Source organism: Aptenodytes patagonicus, chromosome 5 (assembly GCF_965638725.1).
Source record: "Aptenodytes patagonicus chromosome 5, bAptPat1.pri.cur, whole genome shotgun sequence".
Taxonomy (NCBI): domain Eukaryota; kingdom Metazoa; phylum Chordata; class Aves; order Sphenisciformes; family Spheniscidae; genus Aptenodytes; species Aptenodytes patagonicus.
In genome coordinates this window covers 36,944,685-36,963,093 of record NC_134953.1, presented here as the reverse complement: position 1 = coordinate 36,963,093, position 18,409 = coordinate 36,944,685, and the positions used below count along the sequence as shown (strand labels likewise).

Genomic DNA, 18,409 nt, shown 5'->3' with positions numbered 1-18,409 from the left:
AGTTGTAGAGAGCGATGAGGTCTCCCCTCAGCCTCCTTTTCTCCAGGCTGAACAACCCCAGTTCCCTCAGCCGCTCCTCATAAGACTTGTTCTCCAGACCCCTCACCAGCCTCGTTGCCCTTCTCTGGACACGCTCCAGCACCTCAACGTCCTTCTTGTAGTGAGGGGCCCAAAACTGAACACAGTATTCGAGGTGCGGCCTCACCAGGGCCGAGTACAGGGGCATGATCACTTCCCTACTCCTGCTGGCCACACTATTTCTGATACAGGCCAGGATGCTGTTGGCCTTCTTGGCCGCCTGGGCACACTGCCGGCTCATGTTCAGCCGGCTGTCGACCAGCACCCCCAGGTCCTTTTCCGCCAGGCAGCTTTCCAGCCACTCTTCCCCAAGCCTGTAGCGCTGCATGGGGTTGTTGTGGCCGAAGTGCAGGACCCGGCACTTGTCCTTGTTGAACCTCATACAATTGGCCTGGGCCCATCGATCCAGCCTGTCCAGGTCCCTCTGCAGAGCCTTCCTACCCTCGAGCAGATCAACACTCCCGCCCAACTTGGTGTCATCTCCAAACTTACTGAGGGTGCACTCAATCCCCTCATCCAGATCATTGATGAAGGTATTGAACAAGACCGGCCCCAAAACTGAGCCCTGGGGAACACCGCTCGTGACCGGCCGCCAACTGGATGTAACTCCATTCACCACAACTCTCTGGGCCCGGCCATCCAGCCAGTTTTTGACCCAGCGCAGAGTCCACCTGTCTAAGCCGTGAGCCGCCAGCTTCTCGAGGAGAATGCTGTGGGAGACAGTGTCAAAGGCCTTGCTGAAGTCGAGGTAGACCACATCCACAGCCTTTCCCTCATCCACTAGGCGGGTCACCTGGTCATAGAAGGAGATCAGGTTGGTCAAGCAGGACCTGCCTTTCATGAATCTGTGCTGGCTAGGCCGGATCCCCTGGTTGTCCCACTCATGCCTTGTGAGCGCCCTCAAGATGAGCCGCTCCATAATCTTCCCCGGCACCGAGGTCAGGCTGACAGGCCTGTAGTTCCCCGGATCCTCCTTCCGGCCCTTCTTGTGGATGGGCGTCACATTGGCAAGCCTCCAGTCTTCCGGGACCTCCCCCGTTAACCAGGACTGCTGATAAATGATGGAGAGCGGCTTGGCGAGCACCTCCGCCAGCTCCCTCAGCACTCTCGGGTGGATCCCATCCGGCCCCATAGACTTGTGAGCGTCCAGGTGGCATAGCAGGTCATTGACTGCTTCCTCCTGGATTACGGGGGGTTCATCCTGCTCGCCGTCCCCGTCTTCCAGCTCGGGGGGCCGAGTACCCTGAGGATAACTGGTCTGCCTGTTAAAGACTGAGGCAAAGAAGGCATTGAGTACCTCAGCCTTTTCCTCATCCTCAGTGACAATGTTCCCCCCCGCATCCAATAAAAGATGGAGATTCTCCTTGGCTCTCTTCTTGTCATTAATATATTTGTAAAAACTTTTTTTGTTGTCTTTAACGACAGCGGCCAGATTGCGTTCTAGCTGGGCTTTTGCCTTTCTCATTTCTTCTCTGCACGACCTAACAAGATCCCTGTACTCTTCTTTAGTCGCCTGCCCCTTCTTCCACAAGCGGTAAACTCTCCTTTTTTTCCTGAGTCCTAAGGAGCAGGAGACTTGGGCTTGTTTTGGAAGAACCATACCTGAAAAAGCGAAGTTTAGACTCACTTCCTTTGAAGATGAGATCTTGCTAGAGCTTGCTACAAGTTACCAAAATGGCACAGGGTGATTAGTTCTGCAGTGAGCCACATCTGTTCTGGTACGTCATGCAAGGAAGTCAAATGCAGGAAAAACACATGAATGTTCATGGTTTAGCTTAATCTTTATTTGGTGATAAATAAATTTTTAAAAATCATTCAATCCCATGCAATATTTTTTATCAGATATTTTAAAAAAGATAAGGTATGCACTGGTATAACCAGAACCTCAGATTGTAGTATTTTTAGTGAGTTCTGTTTTTCTCTTAAGTATTGAGAGATAGATAGAAACCATCTAGTTATAAAGCTATTAGGTGAGAAGGAAATCTATGTAACAGGAAATCCATTAGACGTTGAGTTGCTCTTTGTGTTTAAAAACTAAAAATAAAAATGGAGATGAGGGAAAATAGCTTTAAAAAAAAAAAGAGAGAATGTGCATCTTGAGCTATTTTAAATGTATATGAAGCTGTCACCTCATTTCTCTTCTTAACTTGCACCTAACCAGGAATATATCAGAACGTAAAGCAGATATTACAACACATTTCAGAACTAGTTTCTAAGCCGCTGGAGGAAGTTTGCAAAGACATAAATGTCCTTCTTTATAGCTAGCTACTGTCAATGCAAAATGTATTATGTGGAAGACAGTAATTCAATGGATATGAAATGCATGCTGAGCCAGTTAAATTCACGGTCACTTCTGATGTTTAGCGTACTTGCTCAGATAGTGATACTGGCTCTGAGAATGCTGTCTGCCTGAGTCTTATCTTTGTATTCAAGCTATTGGAGCTGTTAGGTAAAAAGTAGTGCTCATTACACATCATTTACTGAGTACAGATGTTGAAGAGTGAGCACCTTGTGGTAGGCCAAAAACTTTGTCACAAGCAAGACAGAGTTACAACCCATGGTAGATCTGGATACTAGGGTTTATTTAAGAACCAGGGAGATCAGTTTTTACCCTGCTTGATGATACCACCATGCTCACTCATTTGTTTTCCCCACAGTGTTATTTTCACTAGGTCTTGACTTTCCTTCCCGGCGGGGAGATTGCTGCTAGTCCAGGAAGGTTGGGCAGAAAGTTATGATGATTTTGTCCTGTACATCTGCTTGCAGTCACCTGTCTTGGGGCTTACTGTCTGAAGTCCCTGGGTGTCTCCCAGTATTTGTATGCACACATTTTCCTGACCTCCGGGATCTTTTCTCACTTCCAGGACTGTTTCTCCAGCCAGGATCTTCATCAGCCTCTTTTTGGGCCCCTAAACCCTTGATTTCTTCCCAATCTAAGTGTGTGTCCAGAAGCATGAAGTCTGATCCGCCTCCTAATTGGTGGCTCTGTTTTGTGTCTCTTTATTAATTGGATGACTTAGGATGTGTCAGCTTTGTTTAGCTGAGACATTAACAGAATTTAAAACCAGTACATACCAGTTGCAGCTAGCTAGTACCAGGCTTGAGCTCGAGAGTTCAGACATTCCTCTTCCCCTGCCCCAGTTATCTGCTGCCTATAAGTGCACAATTTAAACTGTTTTTTGCCTACCACAGTCCTACACCATTCTGAAGGAACCATTTGGAAATAGGGGAGGTGAGTAAGTGGACCTTTAATGACAGAGCATCAGCTACACAGCCAGTCTAAGACCTCATGGGTCTCAGGCATCCGAGTGGATTGGTGTGGTTGACTTCTCTGGCAGGCTATGATGCCAAGGGCACCTTACAGCTTGCTTTGAAAAAGAGCAACTTGCAGTACAGAGTAGTCTGTCCAGTAAAACTACGCATCATGCTTCACCCATTATATGAGGAGGCTGAGAACCAAGACTTGTATCCTAATATGGCAGAATTTGTCTAGTGAAATATTTATTGTTGCTTAGATGGAAGCTGGCTTCCTCTTAGTCCTTGGCACTCTACCTAAGGGCATGTTTCTCCTGAGAACCATGGAACATTTGGTTCATTCTCTCACATGCTAGTGTAACATCAGTAGAGGCTAGTGTTTTGCTTTGATGACTAATTATTGAGGAAAAGTATGAATGGGAAGATGCTATTTTAAAACAAATGCTTCTAACGTCTTGACTTTCAGTTTCACCACTGGTGTATGTGGAGTGTCTCAGTTTGGAAACAAATATTTAAGATTTGATACGGTTTTGATTTATTTGTTTTGTAGTTGTATTTGATGTGTTAGTTCTCTTGATGTCTATAGTACCTTGATGCCTCTAATCTTAAAATTGTTCTACAGTGGAGTGCCCAATTGTAGGCGGGGTTTGGTACCTGTGGTAGCATTTCTGCCCTGCACTGCTTGTTCAGAACTTTTTACTGACAAAGAATAAAATGTTTATTGTCAGTAAGCTTCGTGTCACAGGCTTTACTCTTTCCTGTTCATACTGGTTTACTGAGTTTGTAATACTCAGCAAATGGATATCTAAGTGTGTTTGGTTTCTCCCTTATCCTATTTCTCCTTCAGTAGAAATGTCTTCTGTGGTTCATTTAGTGCCCACACTTCCCTTCCCCTCCCACCCTCGTTTCCTTTGCACATCTGCACCTACAGTTCCTCTGATGCCTTAGCAGAATATTATGCAGGAAGTTAAGTTGGCATACTTGGAAACAGAGGCCTAAGTTTGTTAGTCCCGTTCCTACAACACTTCTAGTTCAGCTGTGAGGAAAAAGCTGTAACAAACACCAAAAAGCTAATTAGGATCTAACTAAATTAATAATTCTGAAGGTATATGAAAAGGAGTGAGGAATGCAGAACGGTTGAGGTTAGACTCTAGCAACTTGTAGTGATGACTCATGACAGCAGACAGTTTTGAGTTCTTGTAAAAACCTTCTGAGAATACTTCACACCAGATTTCTGACAACTTTTAAAATGGGAGAATTATATTATTACAAAATAACCATACTGAAAGATCGGATTTAAAAAAAAAGAGTGTCTCTGTTAGATTCCATGCTTATGAGACTAAACTGCCTCTTAGAGAAAACCCTTTGCTGTTTCACTTCAACTTCAGTTAGTAGGGACACATGGGCTGACTTCATTGGGCCCAATAATTTGCTCTTCTTCATCCAAATACCGTTAGAAGAGTCCATCTTCTATTTAGACTCCTGAATTCACTGATCAAAATGTAAGAAAGTGCTTAATACTTATGTTGTTCTCAATGCTATTTACAGGGGAGCTCAAATCATGTGATTTCATTCACAAACTCCTGCACAACTTCATGGGGGATTTGGGAGAGACCCCTATCAGTCTTTGTGATAGGTTAGAAAGGACACAAGGTGTTTTGGTGTGTTCCCACTCTTGAAGGATGTCTCAGAAATTTCCAGCACTTCTGTTTAAATTTCAGAACATACAAAAATATATGTATAGTCTCATCTTCCCTCACTCTAAAAGCTCTCAGGGACAGAAGATGAATGTTCTGGTCATATTTCTTTTTGCTTCTTTCCTGAAAACAGCATTGTTATTATCTGCTCTAAATCAGGCTGATTATTATTTTGGTTTGCAGTGTGTTAGGACCTGTTTTGGGTGCCTGGCTTTGCTTGGTTCATTTTGCTAAGATGTAATTTTTCTTTCAATATAGAATTCAATGCAGAAATTAAATAAAACGCAGAATTACTACTTTTTAAATGGGAGCTCTCACCTTTCCCACAGAAAGAACTCTTTGACTAAGAATGTTCAATGTATGCAAAAGCATCTGGTAAGCATCCTATCTCAGTGCAGTTTTCAGCGCTTTCACAATCCAAATCAAAGTGTTTTAAGCAGGTGTATCTGTCATCTTTTAAGTAATTGTTTGGATTATGTTATTTAACACATTCAGTAAAATCACACTGCAAAATCTACTGTTAGTAAATTCTTAATAAAATGGCTGACTCCCAAAATGGAGTTTTAGACATGGCCAACAGTCAAAAGTCCTGCTGATAGCTGTCTCTGAAAAGAGTTACTGCTGTTCTACAACTCTGCTGGTCATAGACTGGAACAGACAACGTTTGCTATGTATTGACCTGTGTTACCTGAGCACTGACCTCTAACATACTTAGTGTGTGGTATATTGGGTTCATTGTTGCAGTTAATTTTTGTTTTTGTATTTGCTGTTCTTTCCTCTCCTACACCACTTTTTAAAAAAATGATACTAATGAAAAGAGCATAAGACTTGGCACATTTGTGGAAAATATAGCTCTAATTCTCAGTGCCATCTTTTCTTGCTGCTGGGAACTTAATATGCTGATAGTTATTTTTAGTATTGCTTGGTATGTGGTATACCACTAAAGATAGAAGCTGAATTTTTGGCTGTGTGAGTTTGTAAATAAATCAGAGTGGTAGTTCAAGTAACATGGAAAGGTATTAGAGTAAGCAAGATGCTGAGCTGATCAGTGAGAATATATACACGTCGTATTTCCAGGCTATTCAAATACTGATCTGACAGCTGTCTTTAACATTTTGTATTTGGCTTGTCCAGCATAATTCATCTGTTTTTTCAATGCCAACATGACTGTCTGGACCTGACTGCTGTATTTGGTATTACAGATCTGCTTGTCTACTGACATGTGTACCTGCAGTGAGGAGAATGGCAAAAACTGCCAAGACTCCCTGCAAGAAACCAGCTCCTGCAGCCTTCCTTTCTTTGAATTTTAGTAATTTCAGCACTGTTGTAGTGATGCTTTCTTTCCTATCTCTCTAGCAGACAGTATTAAACCTCTTGCATGTTTTTTAGGGTCATGTGAAATGGTCTTTGTTTATCAGTAAATTCAGAAATACCGTGGAACCAAGAGTTGAGGAACTGAGGTGTTTTTTGGAGAGTGTGTGTGTATGTTTGTCTGTAGAAGAGATCCAGACAAAGCACCTCCAATCCAGTCCACAAGCCACTTGTATTCTGTCCTCTTCCAAAGTACACTGATTACACCTACAATTTGGTGCAAAGTAGCATGGAAGCCTTCAGCAGCCTAACAGTGACAGCAGTATGCCTGACCCATACAAATATTCAACTGAGGAGCTCTAATTTCCGAGCAGGGTTTGCATGTTCTCTGCGTTCTTTCTTAAAGCTATGATCATAACTTTGTTATGCTTCCTGTATGTTTTGTTCAAGCTTTAAATGTGAATGTCCTATAAATTTTTTTTTCTCAAAATTAAACATTTTATCAGTGTGTTTTTGCTTTATAAAAATGACATGGGGAATTTAGGCTTTCCTTTGAGCTATGGTTCGATTTACACTTAAATTGTTTAGCCCTTTCGGGCTAATACAGATAAATGGATATTATTTGCTTCTGTGTTATTTTCTAGAAAGTAGGTACTGTATTGAACAAACCTGAAAATTCTCATTCACAAAAATGAGACTTGATAGCTAATAAGAGGGCAGCATCTTTCGATGTGTGACATTTTTCAGATATTGGAGTTTAATTATATATTTTATGATGCTGTGGATTTTTGAAGCTAGCAATTTACATTTCCTATATATTTACTTTTTCATCAGAGAAAATCAATCATCTATTTTGTTATTTGCTCTGGTACATTAAATGGTGGGGGACACTGAAGAAGTTTTTTATTAGCCTTATAAAAACCTTCACCAATATCACTTTAATAACCACAATTGTTTCATCTTCTTGGTTGAACCCTCTGTGTGGCATCTCCTTTTATCTGTCTTAATACTATTTTCTTCAAATACAGTAGTCTTCTGCAAGGGCAGAAGTAATGGGGGAGAACATGGTAAATCAGTGAGTTCTCTACCATCTGATTTGGAAGAGATAAAACAGATGTTAGTATTTCTAACAGTATCAGACATCTTCTTAAGTACCATCTCAAGCCTCTCAATTGAGAGATTAATTAAAAGTGCATATCATGCCTTAATAATAATATTTTTAAAACTAAAGGAATGATATTTTGGTGAAGTGATACATTTTTCATGTAGGTTTTACCATGTTAGAACTAAGTCCACACACAATGCTGCTGAAGTTAATGCAGAAATTGTCATTAACCTTGATAGCTATGGTAGTCTGCTTGAACATTCCTATGTTTAATTCCTTCTCTTACACCTTTGTTACACAACCAGTTTAATCTGGCATACATCGTCAGTGCTGCCAGAGACTTGATCTCCCTCCCTACTCTCAAGCTGTTATTTCTGCCTCTTTCCCTTGTGACTAACAATAGCAATCATACAGCTGTTCAGCGATCTGGATCAGGACACTGATGCACCTGAGAATTAACCTGGGAAGCAAGAAAGAAGGTTAGTTTTCATCCAAGTCTGTTGCCCGATGTAGTTTGCTGTATGGATATATGAACACTGCTCGCTGGCTCAAGGGAAGGAATGAAGAAAAAGGAGTCTAAAGGAGGAGCAGGCCACTGCTTTTGGTGGCAGTGCAGACTAATGCCAGGTTGAGCTGACAGTGGCACAGCTTTGGTGTTACAAGTTAATGTTTGTTTTCAGTATTAGCATGTAACTGTTGTTACCAGCTACGAGGAGACGTTGCATGGAAAAAGTTGTTAGTCTAGTCCTCAAATATAATAATAATATACGATCCTATTTGGATAGATGATCCTTTGTACCATCAGAACATTGCAGTCTTAATGTGACGGGCAATTTGCAGAAAAGGGACATGTACAAAACCAGCCATGCTCCAGTTTCCAGTCTGGCTGGCTGACAAGGACTGAAAATGATACAAAGAAGAAAACCTTTCTCATATCCTCTAGGATCATTTACTGACATTAGTAGTTGTAGGATGTTACCTTTTTCTGTTTGTGAAAATTGAGGTTGGTTGTTTTAAAAAGGTGATAAAGCATGTGGTATTTTTAGCTAGTTGGGGTACTATGGAATCCTAAAGCTGTGGGCCACCAAAATGTATTAGAAGGCCTAATGCTTTGTGCTCTTATACAAATAGACTTAGCTGGATGTTTGCTTTGACTTGAACTTTTCCAATAAACAGAGTTTGAATGGGAAAAAAACCCCCACTATGACTCCTAGATTCCCCTGAATGTCTCATGTTGGCTGTGACTGCTTGGCTGTTTTGTAATAGTATTTGGAGAGAGAATAATTAACTACAAAATTCCTTGGGTGAGGAATTGGTTAGATGGTCGCATCCAGAGGATAGTGGTCAACGGCTCAGTGTCCAGATGGAGATTGGTGAGGAGTGGCATCCTGCAGGGGTCTGTATTGGGACCTATACTGTTTAATATCTTCATCAATGACATAAACAGCGGGATCGAGTGCACCCTCAGCAAGTTTGCAGATGACACCAAGCTGAGTGGTGCGGTTGACATGCCAGAGGGATGGGATGCCATCCAGAGGGACCTGGACAAGCTCGGGGAGTGGGCCCGTGTGAACCTCATGAGGTTCAACAAGGCCAAGTGCAAGGTCCTGCACCTGGGTCGGGGCAACCCCCAGTATCAATACAGGCTGGGGGATGAAGGGATTGAGAGCAGCCCTGCCGAGAAGGACTTGGGGGTACTGGTGGATGAAAAGCTGGACAGGAGCCAGCAATGTGCGCTCACAGCCCAGAAGGCCAATCGTATTCTGGGCTGCATCAAAAGAAGCGTGGCCAGCAGGTCGAGGGAGGTGATTCTGCCCCTCTACTCTGCTCTGGTGAGACCCCACCTGGAGTACTGCGTCCAGCTCTGGAGCCCTCAGCATAAGAAAGACACCGACCTGTTGGAGTGGGTCCAGAAGAGAGCCACGAAAACGATCAGGGGGATGGAACACCTCTCCTATGAAGAAAGGCTGAGAGAGTTGGGGTTGTTCAGCCTAGAGAAGAGAAGGCTTCAGGGAGACCTTATTGCAGCCTATCAGTACTTAAAGGGGGCTTCTAAAAAAGATGGGGGCAAACTTTTTAGCAGGGCCTGTTGTGACAGGACAAGGGGGAATGGCTTTAAACTGAAGGGGGGTAGATTTAGACTAGATCTAAGGACGAAATTTTTTACGCTGAGGGTGGTGAAACACTGGCACAGGTTGCCCAGAGAGGTGGTGGATGCTCCATCCCTGGAAACATTCAAGGTCAGGTTGGCCGGGGCTCTGAGCAAGCTGATCTAGTTGAGGATGTCCCTGCTTATTGCAGGGGGTTTGGACTAGTTGACCTTTAAAGGTCCCTTCCAACCTAAACTATTCTATGATTCTATGAAAATGCCTTGAGGTTTTCAGTCTTAACTTTCATCTTCCAGCATCTGTTGTGTTAGAATTGAATCCTTAACAAATTCTGTTTGTAATATTAAATAAAAATACCAACCCTGAGTGGCCTCAATTTCTGTAGCAATACAGAAGCTTTTCTGTTTTATCCTCTTCTGCTTGCCCCACCTGCAGTAAGTAGACATAAGGCATGAGGATGATAGAGTTTCTTAAAGTTGCTGGAGGGCATTTGCTGTAGATTCATACTGCACAAAGTGCTATAAATGTTTTATAAACAATTTATTTTTCTCTGTGCCTTTAAAACTTGAAAGTATTCTTCCTGGAAATGTATTTCTTTTTTATCTCTTCACTTTCATCCTTTTTTCTGAATTTATAAGTTTTCCTGAGATGCCACATTTTGTTGGTGACAGTCCTGCAGCAGAATGCCAGGGAAGGAAAGAAAGGCAATAAAACATCATTATTAGAGACTTGCTGTGATAAAAAACCTGCTGAGTCTGGGGAGGAGGGTGGTCATACAGTAGGAAAGCTTAGAGTAGTACAAGAGAGCAAAATAATACCACTGTTAAGAGGTGTATTTTTGCATGGTTTTTGGAAGAGAGGGGTGGACAGCGGTAAAGAGCAGAGACTATAAATAGCTATAGCATGCAGTAATAGGTGTAAATAGCATAGGTTGACAAGGGAACATGTTCCTCTTGTTGAAGCAAGAAGCTAAAATCACACTATTGATACATGGTTCCATCTGACATAACTTTGTTCTGTGGCATTGGGCATATCACTGTTAACAGCTTTTTACCTAATTTTGAGATGCTTTTCAATTGGAATATTGGAAGTGTGATGGGGATCCTCATGGGTGCTTTAGTACCCTGGAAGCAGCTGGTGATGTAGATGGTGGGGAATAGACGCAAGCACTTAGTCTGGCAAGCACCAAAGGAAGTGAATGAGGTAGACATGAGTTCGATGTAGTTGCAGTATCGACAGGGTGGGGCTGTATGGTCCACATTCTTGTATGTGCATGTATGTCCTATGAGCTGCAGCTAAGGAACAAGTTTTTTGGCAATTTCTAGTGTCTTCTGCACAAGCTTGCAAAGCAAAGGCACAAGATTTTTTTTTTTTTTTCTTTTTTTCCCTGCACACCCACCTTCTCTCTCTGTCACTGATACAGGGTCAGACTTCAGTGAGTTGGGGAAATCCTAGCATGTCTCTTAGGGAAGTGTCTGACCTGGAGAAGTGTGAAGAGGTGAACCTTAGAAATTTTGGCTGAATCATGTCTTTGAGCTTCCAGGTTTTTAAATTGAGCTTTTAAATGGTTTCCATAGAAGTAGCATCAAATTCAAGGCAGCAGATGACTACTCTTCTTGTGTTCTCATGATTCCTTCCTGGAAATTAAAATGTTAAAATGTCATTAAAGAAGGCAGAGAGAGGTAAAATGATCTGCAAATTGATTTTCTGTGTTATATTTGTGGAATGATAAATGCAAAGTATATCTGGCAATTTGACTATCTGCTTTACTAAATTCCAAATTAAAAGTCATTAGGAAATATATCAGTAAAAGCAGCATTGGAAGTAATAGTAAAAGTAGCAAGTACAGCACCAGTTTATTTGATTCCTGTACCTCTTAGATGATTGTGCATTACTGTTGAAATTGATGCAGAGTCTGGGCTAATTTGCTATTCTGAGTTAGAAAAAGCTTCATTTACCATTCTAAAGCTGTCACTACTATTTTAAACAGAATAATTTCGAGTGAAGTTTTCCACTTTCTTTGGAACTTGCTGTGTCATGTGACATGCTAGCTAAATGTGAACTCATGTTTACGTTTATGCATAAAATAGGGATAAGGTATGTGTGTTTCTCATTATACCACTTCTTTTGTCTCCTTTCCACTTTTTCTGGGAAAATGCAAAATGAATTTTAAATTAATAACTGCAGTCACACTAACTGTGTTCCACTATAGCATCACTGAAATTCTTGAAGAATGCAGACACTGTTGCTATTTATACTTGATCCGTATCTCCAAGGCAGAATTATTACCCATATGTGCATAGTTTTCTGAGAAAGATTTTTTTCATAAGGAATTTTTTTCTGGTTAGCACACTGCATCCTTCTGACATTTGTTTTACCCATACCTAAATCATGGCGTGTATAAATAACTAGTGACACTTCAAAAATCACCCCATTTCTCATTTCCTTAGCGGTATGTCTTTCTATTGGAGGCAATAGCTTTCCTCTTTCTTGATCCTATTTTAAGTCAATATTCTGCTGGGGTTTCTGCATGTGGAAAATAGACTAAAGGACTCAAGACATTAGAAAAATAGTATCAATAACAGGGGAAAAAAAGTAGTCATTTGATGGTGGGTGACATACAATTTAGGTAGTGTTGGGTTCCTCTTCTACAGGATGATAATGTGAATGATGTGTAGGGACCTAATTCATGATTATGAGTCTGCACTTGGGCTTCAGAAATGATTCTTAATAATTACAGAGGAATAAAGATCGCTTCCTAAGGGGAGGGGGAGCAGGGGGAGGAAAGATTTTCTTTATTTGAATTTCTCACTACCTGCCCTGAACTGTCCTCACTGTCTGGAACGTAACAAAGGTTTTGTGTTGTTTTTTGCACTTCTTTCAGCTCATAGGGTATACAGACTGTGTATGTGAAATACAGGACAGAAAATGAAAACTAGGAGGAAATGTGGAAACACTTAGCTTACCTTAAAGTTGTGCATACCTGCTAAGATACTGACAATATATTGTTTCCACTTTGCACCATTTTCTTAATTCTTTTTGGTTTTGTTTTTTTTTGTTTGTTTGGCTGCAGAGGATTTTGCTGTGTTGCCCCACACAATGATGTCATCAATGTATTGCAGGTGATCTGGAGCTCCACCTATTTCAGTGCAGCCTGGATCAATCCATGGAAAATGGTGGGGCTGTGTTTCCACCCCTGGGGCAGTCGGTTCCAGGTGTACTGGATGCCCCTCCAAGTGAAAGCAAACTGTGGCCTGCACTCTGCTGCCAAAGGGATTGAGAAAAACGCATTAGCAATATCAATGGTGCCATACCACTTGGCTGCCTTTGACTCCAGTTTGTATTGAAGTTCTAGCATGTCTGGCACAGCAGCACCCAGTGGCAGCGTGACTTCGTTCTGGCTACGATAGTCTACTGTTAGTCTCCACTCTCCATTAGACTTTTGCACTGGCCATATGGGACTGTTAAAGGGTGAGCGAGTCTTGCTGATCACTCCTTGGCTCTCCAGTCGATGAATCAGCTCATGGATGGGAATCAGGGAGTCTCGGCTGGTGCGATATTGCCACCAGTGCACCATTGTGGTAGTGATTGGCACCTGTTGGTCTTCAACCTTCAGCAACCCCACAACAGAGGGGTCCTCTGAGAGACCAGGCAAGGTGGACAGCTGTTTAATTTCCTCTGTCTCCAAGGCAGCTGTACCAAAAGCCCACCGGTACCCTTTTGGGTCCTTGAAATACCCTCTCCTGAGGTAGCCTATGCCAAGGATGCACGGAGCATCTGGGCCAGTCACAAGCCAGGGGTGCTTCTGCCACTCATTCCCAGTTAGACCCACTTCGGCTTCCAATACAGTTAGCTGTTGGGATCCCCCTCGTCACCCCAGAAATACAGATGGGTTCTGCCCCTTTATAGCTTGATGGCATTAGGGTACACTGTGCACTGGTGTCTACTAGAGCCTTATACTCCTGTGGGTCCGATGTGCCAGGCCACCGAATCCACACAGTCCAGTAAGCCCGGTTGTCCCTTTCCTCCAGCTGGCTGGAGGCAGGGCCCCTCTAGTCCTGGTCATAGTATTCATAATATCCATATAGGGTTCATGAAAGGCAGGTCCTGCTTGACCAACCTGATCTCCTTCTATGACCAGGTGACCTGCCTAGTGGATGAGGGAAAGGCTGTGGATGTGGTCTACCTGGACTTCAGGAAGGCCTTTGACACCGTCTCCCACAGCATTCTCCTAGAGAAGCTGGCGGCTCCCGGCTTAGACAGGTGTACTCTTTGCTGGGTAAAAAACTGGCTGGGCGACCGGGCCCAGAGAGTTGTGGTGAATGGAGTTCAATCCAGTTGGCGGCCAGTCACAAGCGGTGTTCCCCAGGGCTCAGTACTGGGGCCAGTCTTGTTCAATATCTTTATCAATGATCTGGATGAGGGGATCGAGTGCTCCGTCAGTAAGTTTGGAGATGACACCAAGTTGGGCGGGAGTGTTGATCTGCTCGAGGGTAGGAAGGCTCTGCAGAGGGACCTGGACAGGCTGGATCGATGGGCCCAGGCCAGCTGTATGAGATTCAACAAGGCCAAGTGCCGGGTCCTGCACTTCGGCCACAACAACCCCATGCAGCGCTACAGGCTTGGGGAAGAGTGGCTGGAGAGCTGCCTGGCGGAAAAGGACCTGGGGGTGCTGGTCGACAGCCGGCTGAACATGAGCTGGCAGTGTGCCCAGGTGGCCAAGAAGGCCAATGGCATCCTGGCCTGTATCAGAAATAGTGTGGCCAGCAGGAGTAGGGAAGTGATCGTGCCCCTGTACTCGGCACTGGTGAGGCCGTGCATCGAATACTGTGTTCAGTTTTGGGCCCCTCACTACAAGAAGGACGTTGAGGTGCTGGAGCGTGTTCAGAGAAGGGCAACGAGGCTGGTGAGGGGTCTGGAGAACAAGTCTTATGAGGAGCGGCTGAGGGAACTGGGGTTGTTTAGCCTGGAGAAAAGGAGGCTGAGGGGAGACCTCATCGCTCTCTACAACTACCTGAAAGGAGGTTGTAGCGAGGTGGGTGTTGGTCTCTTCTCCCAAGCAACTAGCGATAGGACGAGAGGAAACGGCCTCAAGTTGTTCCAGGGGAGGTTTAGATTAGACATGAGGAAAAATTTCTTTCCTGAAAGAGTGGTTAAACATTGGAAGAGGCTGCCCAGGGAAGTGGTTGAGTCCCCATCCCTGGAGGTATTTAAAAGACGTGTAGATGAGTCGCTTAGGGACATGGTTTAGTGGGTGGTGGTGTTGGGTTGACGGTTGGACTCGATGATCTTAGAGGTCTTTTCCAACCTTAATGATTCTATGATTCTATGATTCTATGATTCGTTTCTCATTTCCTATAAATACGAGTCAGAAGTCTGTTCATTAAGATTTAGAAGTAAGATCGGCCCTTCTACCCTGTCTGGGGAACTGCCCGCTGGAAACTGGAGCAGCAATTTTCCTGGAAGAACCCCCTTTTGTCATTGTTTTTCCTTGCAACTCATGTACCCGTGCCTCTAGGGCTGAGGTAGGTTTTCCATCCCACTTCCTCATGTCCTCTCCGTGGTCACTCAGGTAAAACCACAGGGTGCCCCTTGGTGTGTACCCTTTATGTCCTCTCTCTTGAGCAAAAGAACGCTGACTCCTAATGGCTGAGTTACTGGTTTGTACAGGTGAGGAGTAGGACCTATCCTCTTTGAGTTTCTGGACCTTCCGGGACAGTTTTTCCACAGCCGAGATGAGGGAGGAAGAAAGACTTTCCTCATATTGCCGGAGCTGGCCAGCCAATTCATGCACTGTTTGTCCCTCTCCATCTTTCCAGGTCATTACTGCCAATGAGTTGGCATATGATGATGGTGCACTCTGTACAAACTTCCACCACATGGGTCATGTGCACTTGACTTCATCTGGATCTTTGGATAACTGCTCGTTGTTCAGGTCACCATAAATCACCGCCAGCACGGCTAATTCCCTCAGGTACTGGATACCTCTCTCCATGGTGGTCCACTTGCCTGGGTGACATATAACATCTTCCTTGAAGGGATACCTTTCCTTCACGCTTGACAGGAGTTGCCTCCAAAGGCTGAGGGCTTGTGCCCCTTTTCCAATTTCTTTGTCAATGTCCCCTTCCCTAGAAAGGGATCCCAGCTGCCTGGCTTCTTTACTCTCTAATTCCAGGTTACTGGCCCTGTTATCCCAGCATTGGAGCAGCCAGGTGACAATATGCTCTCCTGGATGATGGCTGAAATCTTTTCGTATACCTCGCAGCTCACTCAGGGATAGAGACCGGGTGGTTACTGCCTCGTTTATGAGTTCTTCCTCTTCTTCCTTCTCAAGCAGCGGCCGGCTCTCCTCCTTCTGTTCTCGTGATAGCCCTACTCCAGGGTAGTCTGCCTTGTACACTTCTTCCTCTGGCTCCCTTTTAGAAGAAGCTTCTTCCTCCATTACTAAACGAGCCAACTTCCACTTCCAAGATTTCTTCTTGTGATTAGGGGTGCCTGATACTGGCACAGGTTGGTTCTTTGGTTCAGCCACGGTGCCTGTCACTGGGGTTGGAGTGGCCACAGGGCCTGTTGCGGGGGTTGGAGTAGCCGCAGGGCCTGTCACAGGAGTTGGAGTAGCCACAGGGCCTGTCATTTTATTGTCAGATCCAGAGACGTTCTTTTCCCCTTGAGGGTACTGAATAGTGTTGAACAGGGCTCGGGAGGCATGGGCCAGGCCCCAGCACGTTGCAGTGATCTGTGTCTCTCTGGAGTTGCCAGGGTGACAGCATACTTTTTCCAAATATTCTACTAATTTCTCAGGATTCTGCACTTGTTCAGGGGTGAAGTTCCAAAACACTGGGGGTGCCCACTGTCCTAGATACTATGCCCATGCTATCCCACACACCCTGCCACTCATAACTATCCAGCCTTGGGGCAGATCTCTGGATGATATTCTTAAATTGCTTATTAACCTTAGACAAAACCAAAACAATATTCCCCAGAGATATCAATAGAAGTATCTTAACTACCCAAGGATGTTCAAGATACTGAAAAGTTACTGTAATGAAGGGGGAAACATCATAGAAGAAGGTAGTGATGCTGCCATTCTGTATTTCCTCCATAAAAAACGTCTCAGAGGAAGGACTATAATTGCTAATTGTCTCCACAAAGTGGTACCCAAAGTACAGTAATGGCTTCAGTACAAAGCTCAAATACCAGATTAAGCTCAAGGCCAGTGTTTTAATAACAAATCTCCCAGCCAAAACATCACCAATCACTGCAGACCACAGCAAACTGCAAAACCCAACACTAATCTCTAACATGTACAGCAAAAAAAAAGAGCATGATGCAGATCAGATAGACTAATATCGAGAACAGATGAATCAATACTGTGACCCACAACTGTTAACAGGTATAAATTCCTTAATGCACTCTGGTTAATCTGTTATTATCTTAAAGTCTTTGAGCCCCACGTTGGGTGCCAAAAAAGACTGTCGTGGTTTAATCTCAGCCAGCAATTGAGCACCACATAGCTGCTCGCTCACTCTCCCCTGGCCCTGGTGGGATGGGGAGAGAATTGGAGGAGTAAAAGTGAGAAAACTCGTGGGTTGAGATAAGAACAGTTTAATAATTGAAATAAAATAAAATCATCATCATAATAATAGTAGTAATAATAATAATATACAAAGCAAGTGATGCGTGATGCAATTGCTTACCACCCGCCGACCGATGCCCAGCCAGTCCCCGAGCAGCGGCCCCCCCGGCCAGCTTTCCCCAGTTTATGTACTGAGCATGATGTCACATGGTATGGAATGTCCTTTTGGCCAGTTGGGGGTCAGCTGTCCTGGCTGTGCCCCCTCCCAGCTTCTTGTGCACCTTCAGCCTTCTCAGTCGGTAGAGCATGGGAAGCTGAAAAGTCCTTGACTAGTGTAAGCACTACTTAGCAACAACTAAAACATCGGTGTGTTATCAATATTATTCTCAACCTAAATCCAAAACACAACACTGTACCAGCTACTAGGAAGAAAATTAACTCTATCCCTGCTAAAACCAGGACAGGGACAAAAACCCCTGTTTTGTTACATCGGCTTCACTTTGCAGCTACTTCAGTGTAACACATCTGGTGGTGTGACATAACATTTGTTTTGGAGGAACTTGTAAAATCTTCAAGGTGTTAGTGATAGTTTTATGCTCTTATATATGGAAATGTATGTCCCTGACCAAATGGTTATTCTCTTTAAGGTACAGTATTCCACTTTATGTATAGGAATGTAACGGAAATCTTACTACATTTATGTGACGAAATCACATAATGCTGATTCTTATGGGCTAATTCCATTCATATAAAATATATTACTGGAAATAATTCTCTTATTTTAGAGTCCTCCCTTGTTCCTGAATATATAGAATATATCTGATTTGTCATGATGCATTTGCATAATGCTCATGATGCTGTCTTAGTCTATTAGCTCCCAGATCTTACTGTATCTTTCAGCTGTTCTCACTGTTTTCATTTCTCAAGCCTATTTTTCCTCCTGTATACCTTTACAGGATGAACTGATGAGAATTAAATTTCAGTTTTTCAGATGAGGTGATGCCATTATGTACATTGTGGGATTGTAGTGCTTTCAGGACTACTGTTAAAGTTTGCTAGGCTACACAGGCAACTTGATGTGTACTTGCAGAAAATTTTGGATTTGTTAAGAGCTCTATGAAAATGTTAACATTGCTGGCTTTCACTTTTTTTCCCAAAGATATTGTCCACATCTCTTCCTGCTAGGATATTAAATAGACATCAGTCTTAAATTACCTTATTCACTCTGAATTTTAACTGTCCCTTTCAGTTAACTTCCTCAAATATTGAACTGTTAACC

At 43.5% G+C, this 18,409-nt stretch overlaps 1 protein-coding gene across 7 annotated transcripts in view; it reads left to right on the top strand.

Annotated features, from left to right (window-relative positions):
- CTNNA3 (catenin alpha 3) overlaps positions 1 to 18,409 on the top strand; it is a 582,319-nt gene that overhangs the window by 372,485 nt on the left and 191,425 nt on the right. The window contains exon 1 of one of the 7 annotated variants that reach the window (XM_076339360.1): positions 7,875 to 7,925. The exons of the other annotated variants lie outside the window; for them this stretch is intronic. The gene's annotated coding sequence lies outside the window, so the exon portion shown is untranslated. Of the gene's footprint in view, positions 1 to 7,874; positions 7,926 to 18,409 lie in introns of those variants that run through there. 7 annotated transcript variants of the gene reach the window in all.